The following is a 19,226-nucleotide window of genomic DNA, read 5'->3' as shown; positions in this document are numbered from 1 at the left end:
TAAAATCTTAATAAAAAGCTATGGCACTTTTTAAGGTCAAGATCTCCACATTAACTGAGCCCTTTTAATTCTCATAACTTGGCAGTAAAGAATATCTTTTTGTTCATCTGACTGATCACATGATGTCAAGGGCTGTCAAGTGACAATCCCAAATAAAGTGAAACAGTAATACCTTTCAGGATCACATCAAGGATTTTCAAAATAGGTTTGCTCTTGATACATCAGTCTACTATTTTCACTATTTACTCTTGGGTCAGTGTGGTTTGATCACCTAGGGGAAAAAAATCCTACAAACATATCCCTACTGTTGTGGGCTGCCCTCAGAATATTTGCACACACAACTAGTAAACATACTCAATGCAAACACTGGCTCACTGTCCCTTAATAGACTGGAAAAGAAAGCAAAGGGAGAAGGCAAAACTCCCATGGTGGATAGGCACAGATACATGTTCCTTCTGCCCAGTTAACTGCTTAGACTTCTCATTGGTTTCTAAAAAAAAAAAAAAATTACAATCATATTTTTAAATTTCTTTAGACTAACAAGAAACTAAATTTATGCTGCTAAGTGACACTGTGAAATAGCTTCCTATTCTAATAGTTAAATATTTTTCTTACAAAAAGCACCTGAGGAGTACAATCATTTTTTAGCTAACATATCAATAATATTCAGTCTTAAAAAGGCTTCATATTTCCTTGAACAGATACCAAAATATGATTCCAGAGCTATCCAAGACAAGGAGGTTAACAGTTTTGAGGATCTGGAAAGCATGAAAAAATACCCAGAGTTACTACTATGAACATAAATATACTAGAACCAAAATCATCTTTTGGCTCAGTCAAAGATTTCAAGTGTATGGTATCTATTCTAGAAGCTCTGAATCAATTCTAAGTAATCAGTCCCTAAGAGATCATTTACAGTTAGAACAGAAACATTTAATTAGCTGATGTTTACAGATAGGTCTAATACTTTTCCAATACAAGCTGATATCACCTGTACTGATTTATTTATAGCTACATAATTTGATTTGCAGTGTTATCTAAATCCATGATTGACACTATAACTGTGTATCAAACCCTATGTTTGCCAGGAAGATCCACATTTTCAATTGACTGGTTCTCCTGATCACCAATTCAAACTCAAATGAAGCACAATGATAAATCTATTAAAGTCTTTGCAGAGACTATGCAGATAGCTGCAACAATACTACCAAAATGTGACATCATCTTGCCTGTGTATTTTACACTTGCATATGTCATAAAGAACTGACAAAAACACTTAGTCCAACTTATGGCACTGATACGGTAATTGGCACATATTTAGGAGAATAATTGCAAAATTCAGCTATCTCAATATGAGACAGTACTGAAATAAAAAAGCATAAAGTTAAAATGCCAACTTATTATAATTTAATTTTTTTAATCTGTAATTCCTCTCATTCTAAGAAGGTTTTTAAATAGCTAAATTTCTGGATTTTTTTTTTAATAAACTTCATCCTAGGTTTACACATATATTACTAAATATTTGCATAATATTACTCACTAAGGTACAATGAATAGAGCAAAGATACAAACGTTTACTCCCAGTTCAATTACTATTATGAGACAGATCAGTTTATAAGAAAGACGAAGAGCAAAGAATAAATTTGAAATTATACACTTCTGTATTATTTTAATCAAACATTATATTTAATTTGATACAGTTGAAATCACCTAAAAAGCAATACTTACAACATATTAATACATGCAACATAATAAATAATACATAAAACACACAAACATCATGGTATATCTGTGAAAACCTAAATAGGTATACGAAAGTAATATAATTATATATATAATATAATCAGCAGTTTTACTCTTGCTTTGTAATTTTATTAATGGAGGTTAAAATTATAAACCTCCCCAACATCTGATCCAAAATACATTGACTATTCTGCATTCTCATTATTGCTTCACAAGAGAATCAATGCAAAAGGGGGATTGAATTTGAGCAGGATCCTGTGGGGCCCTCCCGGGTACAAAAGCCTTTCCCTTTCCCTTTTCATGTTTGTAGGTAAAAAGCTTCAGCCTCCTAAACCTTCCCAGAGTTCCAAAAGGCAGATTCAAGCAATTACTAATTAGGGAAGGGAGGAAACACAGAAACAAAGAAGGAACAGTCAAGAGATAATGGTGCAGAGATAAGGCAGGGTCAGCTTCCTCCTCAAGGGATATACCTAACAATATATTTCTGAGTTCTTCTGCAGGAACCAAGGCCCCCACCCAATCGCAAGACAGAGGGTAACTTCAGTCTGAGCCCGAGCAGAAGGACCCTAGACTGGCTGGAACCAGAAGGCTGATGACTGAGATTCCAGGAACACTACCCAGTTACCTCACCACCAACCAATCAGAAGAGGGTTACACATGCTGCAACACCCTGCCCCCCCCCCCAATTTTCCCCATAAAACTTCTTCCCCAAACCATCAGGGAATTTGGGGCTTTGGGATCACAAGCCACCCGTCTCCTTACATGGTCCTTCAATAGACCTTTTGATCCAAAGTTCAACATTTCAGTTTGTTTGGCCTCACAGGGCACAGGAACTTGGGTTCAGCAACACTCCTGAGAAATGTTATGGCTATCCAGTGAAGTTCTCAAGGATACATAGAGTCAGATTTTAGTGTTAAAATGGGTGAGACCACCTAGACAAAAATATTATAAACAACTGAACAGATGTTACAACCTGGATGAACTTAGAAAATAGTATGTTACAGGGAAGAAGTCAGTCACAAAAGTCCAGAAATTACATGATTCTATTCATGTAAAATCCAGAATAGGGAAATCCAGAATAGGGAAATCTCTGTAGATGCAGAAAATAGATTAATGGTTGCTTAGGACTGAGTTGGGGTGGGGGGGAGTTTGGGGAGGTGACAGCTAAAGGGTTCAAGATTTCTTTTTTGGCATGATAAAAAGGTTCTAAAGTTTACTGGTAATGATTACACACATCTGTGAATAAATTAAAAAGCACTGAATTGTATACTTTAATGGATGAAATGTGTGGTATGTGAACTGTATCTCCAAAAAGCTATTTTAAAAAAGTAAAAAGCAAATATTCAATTTAAGAGAATATGCAAGTATTCTATTCAATAAAATGCAAGTCAGGGGAACATGACCTTATGATTTTTGTGGACATTTCTCAATGTCATTGCAGAATACCTTTGAAATTACTGCTATTTCAGAGCAGTAATTCACTTAAATATTGAATATATAACTCTTGTGGTATTGTGGCAATTGAGAAAAACATTCTTATTAAATATTTCTATGTTCTATCTGAATAAAATTGAGGTTCAGCTAAAAAAAAAAAAGTTGTTGACAGAATTAAGACTCCAGAATATTTCAAAGTTAGGAGATAGTCTGAATAGCTGATGTATTTTTTACAAATTATTTATTTATTTTTTGGCTGCACTCGTGACATGCAGAAGTTCCAAGGCCAGGGATCAAACCCACACCATAGCAGAGACCTGAGCTATAGCAGTGACAACGCAGGATCCTCAACCTGCTGAGCCACCAGGGAATTCCCAAGCTGATGTATTTAGAGGTAAGATTTTCCTAAAGTAATTTAGAAGGGCTAAGCAATATTATCTTCAGACACTAATTTGAGGACATCCAGAAATACCTCCCGAATCTCAGCCAAGACACACACACACACACGCACACGCACACGTACACACACACACACACACAACTTCTTCTAGTAGATTAGAATCCCACCATAAACCCTAGACAAAAGAAGAAATCATAGGCCGTGTGACAGTTAAAGGCAACAGCTCTGGAGGTGGATAGTCCCTGGATTGTAATTCCTATTCCTCAATTTATCCTAGTGGCCTTGGGCAAAGCCATCACTTCTCAAGGCCTCTGACTCCTTATCTGTAAAATGAAGATCCTAATAGCAATGGATTCATTTTAAGGGCACAGTGAGATAACACCAGGAAACAGATTAGCCCATGCTGGACACACACTCAAGAAAGGTTAGCTGTTATTAATGGCAAACTAACAAAAGGTCTCACATCAGTTACTTACAGGGCTCAGAAATAATCAAGTTGGCCTATGTTTTAAGGCGGAGGTTGCACACATTTTGGCAGGTTATCTTGGTATGGCACATAGCCCCCTTGGGGCAGCCAGGCAGCTGGCTGACCCTTTGGAACACTGGTCTCTTGAGATCCCTGGTTCTTCTGCCAGCACTCATCTTCCATTCCCTGGGCCAACTCCCTGCTTCCATCCTCCTTGTGTTCATTGAATTCTTAGTAACACCTTTCTTACCTGAACTGGCTACAGTTCTCTCATCAATGGTCTGAACTGAGAGTAACTCTCCCGTCCTCCCCTGGTGGGGGGACATTGCATCCATTTCCCTGAACACAAACCAATTTAGTTCCACACTGAATCCCCAGAACCACCAGAAACTTTTGACTAATCTGAACTGGAAGTAAACCTTGACAATCAGGTCTTTGTTTTAAAGGGCTGTATTCTATTAACAAATAATTCCTCATGCCTTAGAAATTTTTCATACAGCAAAAGAAGACTAGAAGGAAATTTGCCAAAATATATACTGTAGCAGCTTCTGGGTGGTAGGCTTGGGGCTCTATGTTTCTGCTTCTTTACACCGTTGTGAACTTTCTAAAACTTCCACCTTGAAAACAGAATGATCAGGAAACCAGACATAATATTTAAAAACATATCTTGATGAGGAGGTGGGGGCAGCGATGAAGAATAATGTGAAAGTAAAGTCTTATTTTACACTTGGTTTTGAAGTGGCAAAAACGGGGCATTGAGCATAGAATGCAGCACAGAACCCTTGAGAGAAAAAGAATCTGAAAGGGAAACTGGTGTGTGGGGAAGGGCAAGAAGCCAGCAAACTGCAGCTATTACAGGAGCTCACCAGAGAGCAGGTTAGCCTTGCTTTTAAAGTACATTAAAAATCACTACCCCATGCTTGGTGAAAAATCCATCAAGCTTGTTTGATGGTCAACTACAACAATCAGCTATTTGACTCAAAGTGGCAAATGCAGAAAGCCTGTAGATCTAGTCCACATCCACTTCAGTGTGGGGTATCATTCTGTGACCCTGAATTCCAGGGGCCCAGCTAAAAATAAAGATAGAAGATTTAGCAAGAAAGTGCTAGAAAAGGGTCATATAAATGTGGACAGTTCCAGATCTAAGAATCTGTACGTGGGCATCATAGTGGAGTTTAGAGGGCAGGCCTGGGAGTTCAGACTGCTTCCACTTAAATCCAGGCCCAGTTGGTTATAAGCTGTGAGATAATTGGGTAATTGGGGATATCTTCTCTAAAATGGGGATAATGACATCACCTAGGGTTCACTGAAATAACACACAGTCCGGGTGTAGCACTCATTAAAAGTTAGGCATGATGAAGAAAATGATGATGATGATGAAGAGTTATATGAAATAAGTAAAACCGAGATCATATGAGAGTTGAAGTCATACCAAGGGCACCTGTTTTCCCATTAGCCAAAGGAGGGAAATAATCAACATGTATATTTTAAAAAGGAGTGACACTGTTTAAAGATAGTTTTTCTTAGTAAGACTCTACCCTGAGGAGCCTAAGACTTTTCTCAGTAGCACCTACCCTGAGGTTGCATAAGAATACACTTTTTTTTTTTTTTCAGCACCCATGGCATACAAAATTTCCCAGGTCAGGGATCAAACCTGAGCTATAGCAGTGCTAACACCAGGTCCTTAACCCACTAGGCCACCAGGGAACTCCCAAGAGTATCCTATTTTGTTTAGTGACCAAAACTGTTTGTTCTTGTTTAAATTCACTTAAATTTAGCATTAAGAATAGAAAGAATTAATATCTGCAAAAATAGTTAAACCAGTGATCCATATATTGCAAATTTTATATTTCAAATTTTAGCATTTACTTAAAATAAATTTTAATAACCATTTAAACCATACTGACAAATGACTCAGCCAACCAATAAACATCTCAAGAGTATTGAAGGCAGATTTTATTCAACTTCTGTCTCAGTATTCTCAAGGCAAATAAGCATAAATGTCGCAAATGCAAATTTAATTATTTTATAACTTATTTCATGAAAATCTTTTTCAGGCTCATAAAAATACTGTTTGCACTTTCTTTACTGTGGCACTCCAATATAATACCCACTCAATAACATTGTATGCTTTCTTAAATTAAATAGCTTTAAAAGCCATGCTATGAAATGGTGAGGAAAACATCTTGAAAGAGGAAGAACAAATGTTTTGGGACACAGAACATGCACAAAATGAGCCCACAACACGAGGAGACTCAGGTGCATTAAGAACTTAGAAACAAAGAGAGGAAATTGTCTTTTCTTTCCTACAAATCAATCTGGGGTTTTTTTTCCCCTCTTTTTTTCTTTCTTTCTTTTTTTTTTTAAGGACCCAGCCTGCAAAATATGGAAGTTCCCAGGCTAGGGGTCAAATTTGAGCTGCAGCTTCCAGCCTATAGCCACAGCTACAGCAACGTCAGATTGAGCTGCGTCTGCAACCTACACTGCAGCTCACAGCAACGCAGGATTCTTAACCCAATGAGTGAGCCCAAGGATAGAACCTACGTCCTCACTGATGCTAGTCATATTTATTACTGCTCAGCCACACTGGGAACTCCTCCTCTATTTTTCTTCTGAAGAAAAAACAGTGCGGGATTTCCTACTTAGCAGGTCACCTATTTGCTCAGTAAGATTTTAGCCATTACTTGGATGCATCAGAAATTGAGCATATCAAAGGCCCTATATGGCTTTGTATAGTCTATAAATTTACATATATCATAGCACCAGCAAAAATAGTAGATTCAGTCAGTAGCTACAGGTTCTCTCCTTAACAAGTAGGATCTAAAGATGGATGACACAAATCAAATGCAAGGCCAGTGACACCGAGAAGCTACTAGGAAACAGGAAAACATGGGGTGAGTACATACTTTACAATCATACAGACATAGGTTAAAATTCAATTGCATTTCTTACTACCTATGTAACCTTAACCAAGTTAATTCTTCTAATGCTCAGATTCTCCAACTATAAAAGAAGGTAAATACCTATGTTACTGGATGGATATACAGAAAAATGTGTTTATATATATACTAGGAACTTGGCATGCTGCCTGGAACTTCATAAATGTCTGTCCTCTTATCAACACAAATTACTAGGATTTATGATTTAATTCAAGCTGAGAAAAATACTAAGCATTACAAATAACAGGCAACTCTGAGATCTCAAATTACACAATTTGCAAGAGATATTTAATTTCCTGTCTATATTCGTCCTATAATCATGTAACTGAACAAGGAACGTTCACTGAGGCCCTAATAATCTGCATTTCCTCTTCTGATTAACAAAGTAAATAGAGCTCATTCTAGCGAGGCAGAGGCTACAAACTATCCTCTCGCATCCATTCTCCTCTTCCTCTTCATCAAAAGAATCCTCAAATGTGAGTCGTCGGACACATGTTTCTTCTGAACAAAGGCCCATTTCACCTTGATAGCAAAGTAGGACCAGATAACTAAATTCTGGGCAATGGGATTCAGAACAAGAGGTGTGTTGGGGCAAAGGGCGGATCCTGGCCTTCTCCTGCTCTTCTTCTCCCTGCTCTTCAGGATGGGTCTGTGATGAGTCAGTGGGAGCTGAGGACATAAAAATCTTGGGCATACAATGGAAGCTGTGTTGAGGATGGCAGGGCAAAAACACAGAGAACATCTGGGTCCTGGTTGATGATGGACACTATGCAAAACCAGGACTGGCTTACATTTACTGTTACTGCAGGGTTTTTTTCATCACTTTCCCATGGATCTAGTCAAAATTAAATATACCTAGGAAAAACTGTTCTCAACACTCACAGAATTACTGGATTTGTTTTCCTTCCACATTTACTAATGCAAGAGACAAAAGAGAAAATGCTAGGCTATATGTAATCTCAACAAATGACTTCAGCTGTTCAGAAGTGAGTGACTGGGTTTAAAATAGATAGGCGTATAATTAAAATTGATAGTTAAAGTGAGAAATAAATACCTTTTAGGTACTTGTGACATACATATTTGTTCAAAGTATTTATTGCTTCTCTCTGGAGCATTTTTTCATCTTGCTAATATCCTTTGGGGAATTGATGAATCTACTTGCCTTTTACTTATTTTAAATGGAATTCTACTTTTAAAACAATTAAAAAGGGACTTTAGAAGATGCTTTGTCATTATAATGTCCTTATAATAATAGGACTGGATACACTAATAAATAACATTCCTGATTGTCAGACTCATATTTTTTTTTTCTTGAAGAGCTATTTTAATGGACTTAACAGTTATGTCCATGATTTTCATTAGGAGATATATACTTTTTCTCCCTCTTATCAGGCTATGTCCGTCATCCTATGGGTTCAATTATTATCTCTTTACCAGAACACACACACACACTTGTTTGCTGAGTTTACTTACTCAGTTTACCCTCCACGCAATGCATTAACTACACGTTGATTTGGACCAAATGCTCTGCTAATAATGTAATCTTGACAAGAATAAAATTCCAGTCTTTCCAACTTGCTTATTTCCCTTTAAAATGCAATGCCCTTGTTGCTCTAATATTGCATCCTTGACACCTGCTTCTGCTTCATCCATAGCCCTGCTTTCTTGGCTATAATCCTCCTCAGTTCAGCTTTCATCTAGACCAGGCAAACTCCATTTTGAGGGACAAGTAGCACCTCCTTTCTCTTAGTTTGGACACCAAGATTTTTGGGGGGTAGGGAAGGGCCACACTGGTGGCATGCAGAAGTTCCCAGACAGGTATCAAACCCATGCCATAGCAGTGACCCAAGCCACAGCAGTGACAATGACAGATCCTTAACCCACTGGGCCACCAGGGAACTCCTGGACACAAAGATTCTTAAGAAAATCAACTGGTCTTCTCCAGAGAGGCTAGAGATGTGACTCTAATTTTAAGAGCGTATTTAAAAAAAAAAGGACTAAGGAGAAATATGTGTAAATATTTCTGCAGATCCTAAGAAGACATGGGTTCAACTACCCTTCGAGTTGCTCTTGTGAGGGAGAATCCTACTCCTGGTGCTCTTTTAGCCATAGTGAAAGGTATAGGGCTGGAACCCAAATCTGCAAAAGACTAAACTGTCAGTATGTTAACCAAAATATAATCAAGTTAAGAGTGAAATGTGGCATCTGAAAGATCTTCCCATAAATAATAGAAACAGTCTTAATTAAAAAATAAATGCAATGTTACATTACTATTTTGTAAATCAAAGCAGAATTCATATATAAAAACTAAAAGATGAATAATTTTCCTGTCTTTCTCTAAAACAGAATTACATAGAAAGTCCAGAGGGAAAGATAATATCTGTTTAATATCTCCTGTTCTAAAACATTTTATTTTTTAGCCTTAGATACAATTAACTCTTTTGAATATTTTCCCTGAAGAACTATGACTCACCTCCAGCAGGTTCAAGCTGGAGTTGAAGCTACAAGTTCCATGAGGATAAAGGAGGCAGGCATAAAACAAGGGGTTAGGGACTATAATCAAGCCTTCTAGAAACTTAACTTTGGATATTTTCTATTTAAAAAAAACCAAACCTGATAGGATCTACACTGCAAAATTCTACAAAAGCACATAGTTTAATAGATTTGGTTCAACATGCTCAAAATCTACTAAATAAAATTTAACCCTGATAAAGAATTTAGTTTAATAAGTTCTTATTGTATCCCCTGAAGAAATGAATACAGAGACATTACAGGGCTTTTGAAAAGTTAAAAACAAAGTCAAGGACGCAGCCTGTGTCTATCACTGGTTCTCAAGTTTTAGCATCAGAATCACATGGAGGGAGTGATAAAATAGGTTGTTGGGATGCAATGCTTCTGATTCATTATGCCTGGGGCAGGGCCAAAGAATTTACATTTCTAACAAGTTCCCTGGTGCTGCTGAGACTGCTGGTCCAGGGTCCACACTTTAAAAACGACTGTAACCTACAGTAACAAAGAACATAGGGAAGCCAAAGAGGGAGCTCAACCTTCACCTCTAGGAGGACAAAGCCACATATGGTATCACACCAAGCACTTGAGAACAACCTAGAAGACTTGATTCCTTAATCAGATGCATACACTCACTGTCGTGAGGAAAGTTACCATTGAGCACAGGAATAGTGGCAAGTGAGAGAAAGAGAAGAGAGGCAGAGTAATGTGTTTGAGGAGGAAGACCAAAGACCAATGGACATCAATGAATGCATGAAGATAGCAACTAGACGTATTCATTCAAAACACACTGAGCATGTACTATGTGCCTAAAACCCGGGCTGGGGGTTAGGGATACATCAATGTCCCATCAAAACAAAAAATGTTCCTGCTGTCTTGAACACTGTGCCTAGGGAAAATAGACAATAAAGAATTAATCAAATCAGGAGTTCCCTTCGTGGCTCAATGGTTAACGAACCCGGCTAGGATCCATGAGGACCTGGGTTTGATCCCTGGCCTTGCTCAGTGGGTTAAGGATCTGGTGTTGCCGTGAGCTGTAGTGTAGGTCACAGACATTGCTCGGATCCCGTGTTGCGTAAGCCAGCAGCTGCAGCTCTGATTAGACCCCTAGCCTGGGAACCTCCATATGCCACGGGTGTGGCCCTAAAAAGCAAAAAGCAAAAAAAAAAGAATTAATTAAATCAATATAAAACACATCAGATCTATCTACAACATATGTGCTCTGGAGAAAAAGAACAGGGCAGAGGAGGTTGAATTTAAGTGTTCCTTTTTCACATGGGGTAATGGGGAAAGGATACCCACCAGATATCAGACATAAGAGTTGCTGCAAGAAACAGACAATTCCAACCCATAACTTTAGCTATGATTTATCCTCCAGATGCCCAGATTAGTACAAAGAACTCCAGATAGTGAGGGTGTAGTGTTTACGAGAGCCTTCCTGCTTACAGGTCTACTGGGTTTATATAATCACAGATCTTGTTTAAGTAGGTCTGGGAGAGAAGAGAAAGTATTGGTTGGTTTTATGGTCGGTCAGCTTTAGAGATTCTGAACTATATCCCATCCATAGATGTGCTGTGGAGGATCAGGCTTAGGAAAGAGGTTTGCATATTTGATATTTCATGTTTGAAATGAAATTTTTCCAACACGCAATGACCATGATCAGAAAACAGTAATCTTGTTTGACTTATAGTTCTAAGTATAGCAGCACTTCCTTCTTTCACTTTCAGGAAGGCAAAAAATGGGCAGGACCCAGGTCAGCCAACACTTCGGAGAGGATCTAGCACAGACAGCTCAGTTAGGAGGAAAATTAGATGAAGTCTAAGGTAACTTCGTGGTTATTTTTCATCATATAGTATAGAGGCAGGACAGAGGATTCCCTCCCAGGCAGTCCCAGCCTTTTTAAACATATGAATGCTTACATCATGAAATGCAAACACCCACGTATCTTACCCAAATAAGTCTAGTATACTCTAAATGTACCAAAAAGGGGGGGGGGGGAAGGAAAAAAAAAATACCACCAAAAACAAACACAGAAAAGTCTGACTTACTCCATTTCCTCTCTCCAAGTGCTCCAATGTGGACACTCGTTCGCATATTTGAATTGAGTTTCTTCTACTTTGAGAATTCTCCTGCACTCAGACAGTGAAGTAAGCTGTTTGTATACTATTATTATTATTTAATCTCTTAGTTGTCTGAATTCTCATGAGGTCACTTCCTAGACGCCTTCCTAGTTTCCTCTTTTAAACCACAGCTGCATCAAGCTGACTGCTACATTCAACAGTGTAGGACTTAACGAAAAAAGTAACTGGACATTCCCAAACCACTGATGGTTGAAAATACTTTCTGAGTTATCAGATCTTTTTAAAAAGCCCTTGGTATGTTTAACTATGCAGACATATCTCCTCAGCATTGCTTTTTAAGCTTTGAAAATATCAAAATCATGACACGACATGAGAAGAATTCTATTTTGACAAAATGAAAAACACAAAAATTGTTTTACTCAGGAGAAAAAAAAGAATGTAATGGAGAAAATAAATGCAAAAATAGAATTGGCTGAAAACCAGCAACCACAAGAAAAGAAGTACTGCAGGAAATGGAACTAATCAGTTTATAGTGAAGATTTTTTTCCCAGACTTTCATGGGGCAAAAATAATAACAATAATAATAATAATACATTGATGTAAGAACGGAGAGTTCGGACAAAACTACATATGTAGTCTTAAAGTCTTCTTGAGATTCTTCTTGATATCTTTATGAAAAGATTAGTTAGGATGTTTGGAGTTTTTGAGGAGTAAGGTCTATATAATTATGCTATGATATCCTTTCCAGAGGCATAACTATCTTTGTCCCTAACTCAAGTCACACTTTGAGGGTCAGCTGATTCAGGAACACACTTGCTTTGGCTGAAACTCCCCTCAGCTCAGCAGCTGGTCACTGCCTACATGTTAGCCTTCCTTGAATTAACAGTCATCTCCACACTGGCAAATTTTGTAATATTAAAGTTACTCCTTCTAGTTATTCTCACATCATAGCTTACTCATATCATTTGGTTATTTTGGTATAAATACACTAATTGTTTCTTAACTGTTTCATGCCAAAGAAATGCCATTTCCAAATATGGATAAGGAAAACTCATCTCTGTATATTTTAAAATAAATTTAGAAATAATTGTCATTTATTTGCTAAGGTTTTTGAAAACAAGTATCATCAAACTTGCCAAATATTCTGTGATTCTAAGTTTAAAAAAAATAGTAGCGAATTTACTTAAAAAAGTCATTTGCAAAAAATTTGATGGCCTCTGGGCATATCTTCAGGGATGTCAGAGTCAGGGCTATATAGGATGAAAACAATCTTTATATAATTTTCAATATCATATTTGAATTTAGTGTGGTGTCAAGAAAAAAATGGTGCCCAGAAACTAAGACCTTGTCCTGACACCATGGACTGTTACAATCACAATATTTAAAAATTATATGTATTAGGAAACATATGATTTATCTCTACTTAATTTATATACAGGAAAACATATGACTTATCTCTACTTAATTTATATACAGGTCTGAAGAGATGAAATTCATTATTCAAAGTCACACAGCTTCTTACCAGAAAAGGCAAAAATTGAATCCAGGTTTCCCGATGCCAAGGGACACAGGCAGTCACTAATTACCAAGAGGTAAGAGAGGTCCAGTTAGTAACAGAATAACACACTAGGTAGTGAGTTGGAAAAAAAAAAAAATACGGACCTTTTTTCACTCCCTTATTTTAACCCACAGAAGCTTATTCAGATATAAATTAGTGAGGGTCTTGAGACATTTTATGTTCACCATTTCACAATATTCAAGAAAAGACATAAGGATTGAAAAGAGTATAGTTGATGAAAAGGAGTCTGAACCAAATTATTCTGAGGAATTTTTTCCTTTTACTCATTCTCTATTTTATAAATATGAGTGAAAGTTGATGAATGTATACTTTATGCAAGGTGCTCTGCTAAATCTATTATATATTGCCTCATTTATCTCCTCTGATTACTATTAAATCAATTTTTAAATCTCAATTTTTTGAGATTATTAACATAGCAATTGTCATATAGCCAGTAAGTGCTAGAACTAGCATTTGAAGCTGCTTCTGCCCATTGGAAAAAAATATATCCCTAAAATTAGATGGAAACAAACATTAGAATTAATTCTAAATGGGAATAAATAAGATAACTAGAATATTCAATTGAAAATCTTATTTATCAAGCATGTAAAATGCCTCCCCAAGGTTTCCATGCCAACCTTTCTAGAATGCTAAAATAAACTATGAAACAACATTTACTCACACCACCTTATGTAGGCTTTTGATAACATTAAACTATTTCACTGTACTTTATTTAATAAGCCCAATTAAATTTTTTTTGTCTTTTTTTGCTATTTCTTGGGCCGCTCCTGCGGCATATGGAGGTTCCCAGGCTAGGGGTCTAATCGGAGCTGTAGCCACTAGCCTATGCCAGAGCCACAGCAAAGCGGGATCCGAGCCGCGTCTGCAACCTACACCACAGCTCACAGCAACGCTGGATCGTTAACCCACTGAGAAAGGGCAGGGACCAAACCCGCAACCTCATGGTTCCTAGTCGGATTCGTTAACCACTGCGCCACGACGGGAACTCCCCAATTAAATGTTTTAACATTTTGCAAATGGGAGAAGTAACATTGGCACAAGTCATTGGTAAAGCAAGCAATGTAGCTTTTGTTTTTCTAAATGAGGGAAGCCTAAAGAAACAGATTCAAAGGGGGCTTATTTCCGTTAACTTCCTTTTTCTGTATATCCATAGTTAGTCATAGCTTTTCAAAATAGAGTTTTATAAAAGTTATGCTTAAAATACAAACAGCACTAAGTGCTTAACACTGAATCTGTGGAAGACAAATCTGGAAATCTAGGGCACTTCCCTCCTCCATTCAGACCCCCTGACAAAAGAAAAATAAATAAATAAAAAGCCAAACGGAGCTGAACAGGTCTGCTGATACCTCTCAAGCAGTTTGAGGAGACTTTATTTACCAGGTGCCTTATGGACAAACACATTGTGATTTGATTGACTATTAAGTATAAAAGGGGCCTCCAATGGGAAAGAAGAACGGACTTCTGAAGACCAAGAGGGGAGGGGAGGGGAAACTAGCAGACAGGTCCAGCCTCCAACATGCAGAAGGCCCAGGCTGTAGGCAGCCCATACAAGGTGGGCAGAAAGGGGGTGTTCAGAATAGCAGTAGGGAGAGGCACACAAAGCACTGGGAATAACAACAACAATACCACAACAGCCATGAGAGTGACACTTAGTGAGTACAAACATTGTATCAGGTGGGGGTAAGGTTCCAGAAGGACAGAAATGACAAGGCATATATAGTGTCTGTCTTCAAGGAACTTAGTATCTTAATGAATAAGAAAAATAATGTTGATTAAGGAATGCAAGTAGAGTGACACGCTGTGGTAGATCAGATTTGTAGGATTATTGGACTGTGTAGCCAAGACATCTAGCCCACTGGAGAGAAGGATCCCCTGAGAAACTGATGACTAAGCATGCATTCCAAGAGGAAAAATGGAGAACAGAGGAAGAGAGGGTGGCAAGAGATAAGGCTGAGAACTACTTACTGGTCTTAACTAATTTACAGTGGCTACAAATATCAGAATTGAATTGTGCCTTACCAGGCTTGACGTAAGCACTTAAAGTCACATCTAAAGACCAGATTCAGGCAACCAAAGATAAACAGGAAAAGACAACTGTAAATTCCTTAAAGTGATGACTGCTCTTATTTCATCACCCATAATTGCAGTCTGCAAGAAGCTGATGCCCCACTAAGCCAGTGGTCTGTGTTTCCTGTCCATAAATTGTAATATGCTTGAATGGAATATTTTTATTTTCAAGAGGGTGGCATAACTGTTACTTTCTCCAATATTAAATGAGGAATATTCAAGATCTGATCAAAGGTAAATAGACAAAAACAAACTTCTAGGTAAGACCTTTTTCAAAAGACACTAAATTAATGACTCTGCTAATGACAATTTCCAGGTTGGAGGTCTCAGGCCATAGCCCTCTTCCTGGGTGAGCTCTACAGCTGCAAGCCTCTTACATATGAATAATTTTCAAACTTATTTTATGTATTGATGTGAACCCTCAATCAGTGACTCCGAATCACAAAATTCTGAGGATAGTCATAGCACTTTCAAGTTATTTTGAAAAGTAATTGTTACAAACATTTCTCGAAACCTTGTCTAAGATGGGGGCAATATTTTCCTCAATCTGAAATTTAAGATCCATCAAGCCACTTCAGTGACATGATTTAGTATCATTTATAGTCATCTGCAGCACTCTTCCAGCTTACTTTTCTCCCTCTGCATTTAGAGTTCAAAATGCTGTTTTATGGAGAAAGCCATCATTTTGGCTCCGGCCATGTTTAGAATGCTGTGACTTCTGCCCTGATTCTCGTCATGCTTTTCTGCTCCAATTAGCAATTAGTGTCTAAGTTACTTTCATTTCTTAATATGTTCTCTCATACCACAGATGAAATCCATCCAGTTGGTAAAACAAAAGGGACCCCCATCCTTTGTACCAGAGCACAGGTACAAATGATGCTTAACTGAGTTGTCTGGTTTTATATCCGGTGTGAGAAGTAGCTCAATCCAGTTTTGCTACTTCTTCAAAAGTGAGCAAACGCTCTCCTTTTGCATTATACTTAGAAAGACAATGTTTTCTGAACTCGGATTCTAAACATATGATTTGTCAAAAGATTTTTATGTGTCACGATTTTATTTTTGAGAAGTTTTTTAACACTGCACAACCGAACTACATTATCGAATATTTAATTTACCATTTATTGAAAATAATATTAGGGGGCACTGGTATTTAGGAAAACAATAATTACTGAATTTAGGATGTGAAGTTCTCCTTTAAAGTATGCTATAGAATGGAATATGTGGAGCTTAAAATATTGCTCTCAAAATCCCAATTTCATGGCTTATAGGGTCCAATGGCTCATAAATTGCTTTTAATGTTATCTTTTAAAAAGGCACAGAGTCCCAGCTGACAGAGTTCTGAAATGGAAAACTCTCTTTCCTGTTCTTTCTCGAAGAAGTTAGAAAGGAGAGATTATCAATCCTTAGAGCTGAAGCAGGATTTTTTTCTTTTTTAAGAAAAGATTAAAGCATTTACAAGAAGCAAGAAGGAAGCATAAAAACAGACAGATGAAGGTGGGAGGAAAAGGTTATGATCCAATCAGACATCCTTTATTCCTAAGGAATAAATTGTGTGGTTTCCTAGTAATGACAAAGAAAGAGGGGGAACTTGACAGGTGCTGCCACACAAAAGAAGCCATCAGTTGATACATTTTAAGATTCTTAATAAATGAGGACAAACCCTTTAGCAAACTGCACATTATATTTAGGTGCATCACATAAATGTGCTCTTCGGGACACGGATGCCCTTCGAAGGCTGTTTGAGTTATTGACTGAATAAGCAAGGGCAAAACTGTGCCTGTCATCTTCCCTTCTAGCACACTTCTTGGCACACTGTGGCGTTCATGACAGCATTTGTTTAGTAAATTGATAATTTACCAGGTGTCCACTTACACAGACTGGAAATAAGGTCAGCCTGACTCAATACTAAAATAGGAAATTGTCAAAAGCTGTAAACCTGACTTTGAAGGTAGGCTGGTATAATGAGCGATTTTCAAAAGAAGGCACCATGCATTATCTTTCATTACACTGTCATTAATCAACATGATGGCAACCTGACAGTACTGACAAGACACTGTCACATATCCCAACATGCAATCAGCATGAGCGGCTTTGTTCAAAGGCTGCTGTGTGTTATAAGCCACATTCAAAGTAAATCTAATGACACAATGAAATTTAAAACTGTGAGTCTGCAAAGTATAATAGGCAGCAAGGTAAACAAGACTGCTAAAAACTATCCTATGAAACTATAACTTCTTGAAAAATAAATGGCCTTAGGAGAGGGAAAATATTTTGCCTTGTTAAAAAATGACTCTCCCAAGGCTTTAAGTTGTCTGAAGACTTTTCTCTTAAACATAACCCTTATAATTAGAAGTGAGATCTTCACCCCCAAATTAAGAAGACAAAGCAAAATAAAATAATATTAAATAATACTTCTGCTGGGAAGATCAAGCCCTTGTGACATTCTTTTCTCTTTGCACAGAGAAATAAAATCTGTGTAGGTGAAGGCTGCTGTTTCATTACCAGTCATTATTAGTCATTATTAGAGTTTTCTCCATGTTCTTCTTTAGAATGATAATTATATTCACACACACAAATATGCATTTTAAACTGTCCCTACTAAATTTAAAGAGAAATTTTAAGAAAAAAAAGTAACCCATATGGAAAAACTATGCTCTATTAGAGCACAGAGGTTTTTAGTGCTATATATGAATATATATTAAGACATGAATCATGGATGTCTTACAGGGAAGTCTGGCCTTGGTAATCTCCTGATCTATTTATCACCAGCAGATGCTCACTCAGGGTGCAACCTGAGTGATTACTGCCAGAAAGCTCATAATTGCTATAATTAGGGTCACATGACCTCCAGCTAGTCTTGCTTAAAGAGAAGAAAAAAAAAAGGCAGATGGCCAAATATTAGCATTTGAATGAGCACCAGGGGTCCTTTAGTTGAGGAGAGTTTAATTTAAATGCACCAAAAAGCTGTGACTGTCCAATCTCAAACACATTTAAAAGAGTAGTTTACCTTCTTTTTATATCATAGATTCCGCTCTCTGCAGAGGCCTGCCTTTCCCTACAAAGACCAAATCTGAGCAGTCCTATCCCACTAATTTACCCACCAACCAGGCTACTATGGAGTGTGAGGAAGGAGAAATGATTCCACTTAAATCTTTCCATTTTAAATCCTATCCTTTTTTCTTTGTTTTTGAGGATAGTAGCAATATATTGCAAGAACTGAAACTATCCATTGACTATATAAACAATGATATTCTTGTTTGTTGTTATTATTTCATCTTTAAGAAACAATGATATTATTCTTTATAAGGGCAAATACAAGTTAAAAATAAAAGGATTAATTTTCCCTGTAGAAAATAAGGATGGAGACTTACCCTTTTCCTTTTTCTTTGAGAATTTCTTAACACTGTCCTTTTAAATCTTTATAAGGGCTAATTAAATCTCTGACCACTCTCTCATTCAGAATTTCTTTTTAAAAGACCTGGGAGCCTCTTTTGAAATACAAACATGGGGTGGTGGTGGTGGGGTTCCTTTATCTCCCAGTTCTGGCTGGAGAGTATTATAGCCTAATTTAGGTTTGGCTTCTTGCTCCAAGTTGTAAAAACGACTTCCTGCTATAAAGGTGCTAGAACTGTCTCTCTCCACTGAAGAAAGACCATTAGCTAACAGATGGTCACCCCAAATGCCAAGTATATTTAGTCCTCTTACTTGAGGACTAGTTATTATTTCTCTTGAAAACATGTATGTAATGGGTTGTATCTACTTAGCTCTTTAGAAAGGTGAAATTTCTTTTGGTCTTTATAATTTCTTGGTGGCTTGTCTTTGATGCCTATGAGATTCTAATTTAATGCTTATTTACAGAAGTGTTCTCTTTCTCTGCTTTGTGAAAAGGATTTCTGGGTTGGGAGAAGTTTTTTGCTGTTGTTGTTTGTTTTAAATTATATTTCCTCTACAATTTCAACTCCAATTAACTTTTATCCCTGGAGTGGAGACTTTTGAGATAATTCAACAA

At 37.3% G+C, this 19,226-nt stretch overlaps 1 protein-coding gene across 8 annotated transcripts in view; it reads right to left on the bottom strand.

Moving 5' to 3' along the window:
* Positions 1-19,226, bottom strand: part of MAP2 (microtubule associated protein 2) — a 300,866-nt gene that overhangs the window by 190,562 nt on the left and 91,078 nt on the right. For 6 of the 8 annotated variants that reach the window (XM_047773379.1, XM_047773382.1, XM_047773383.1 and 3 more), the window contains exon 1: positions 11,539-11,677. The exons of 1 other annotated variant lie outside the window; for it this stretch is intronic. The gene's annotated coding sequence lies outside the window, so the exon portion shown is untranslated. Of the gene's footprint in view, positions 1-11,538; positions 11,680-19,226 lie in introns of those variants that run through there. One more of the 8 variants, XM_047773386.1, reaches the window with a different exon arrangement.

The sequence above is a fragment of the Phacochoerus africanus genome, chromosome 3 (assembly GCF_016906955.1).
Source record: "Phacochoerus africanus isolate WHEZ1 chromosome 3, ROS_Pafr_v1, whole genome shotgun sequence".
Lineage (NCBI taxonomy): Eukaryota > Metazoa > Chordata > Mammalia > Artiodactyla > Suidae > Phacochoerus > Phacochoerus africanus.
Note: the sequence above shows the minus strand (reverse complement) of the source record. Positions and strands in the feature narration are given on the sequence as shown.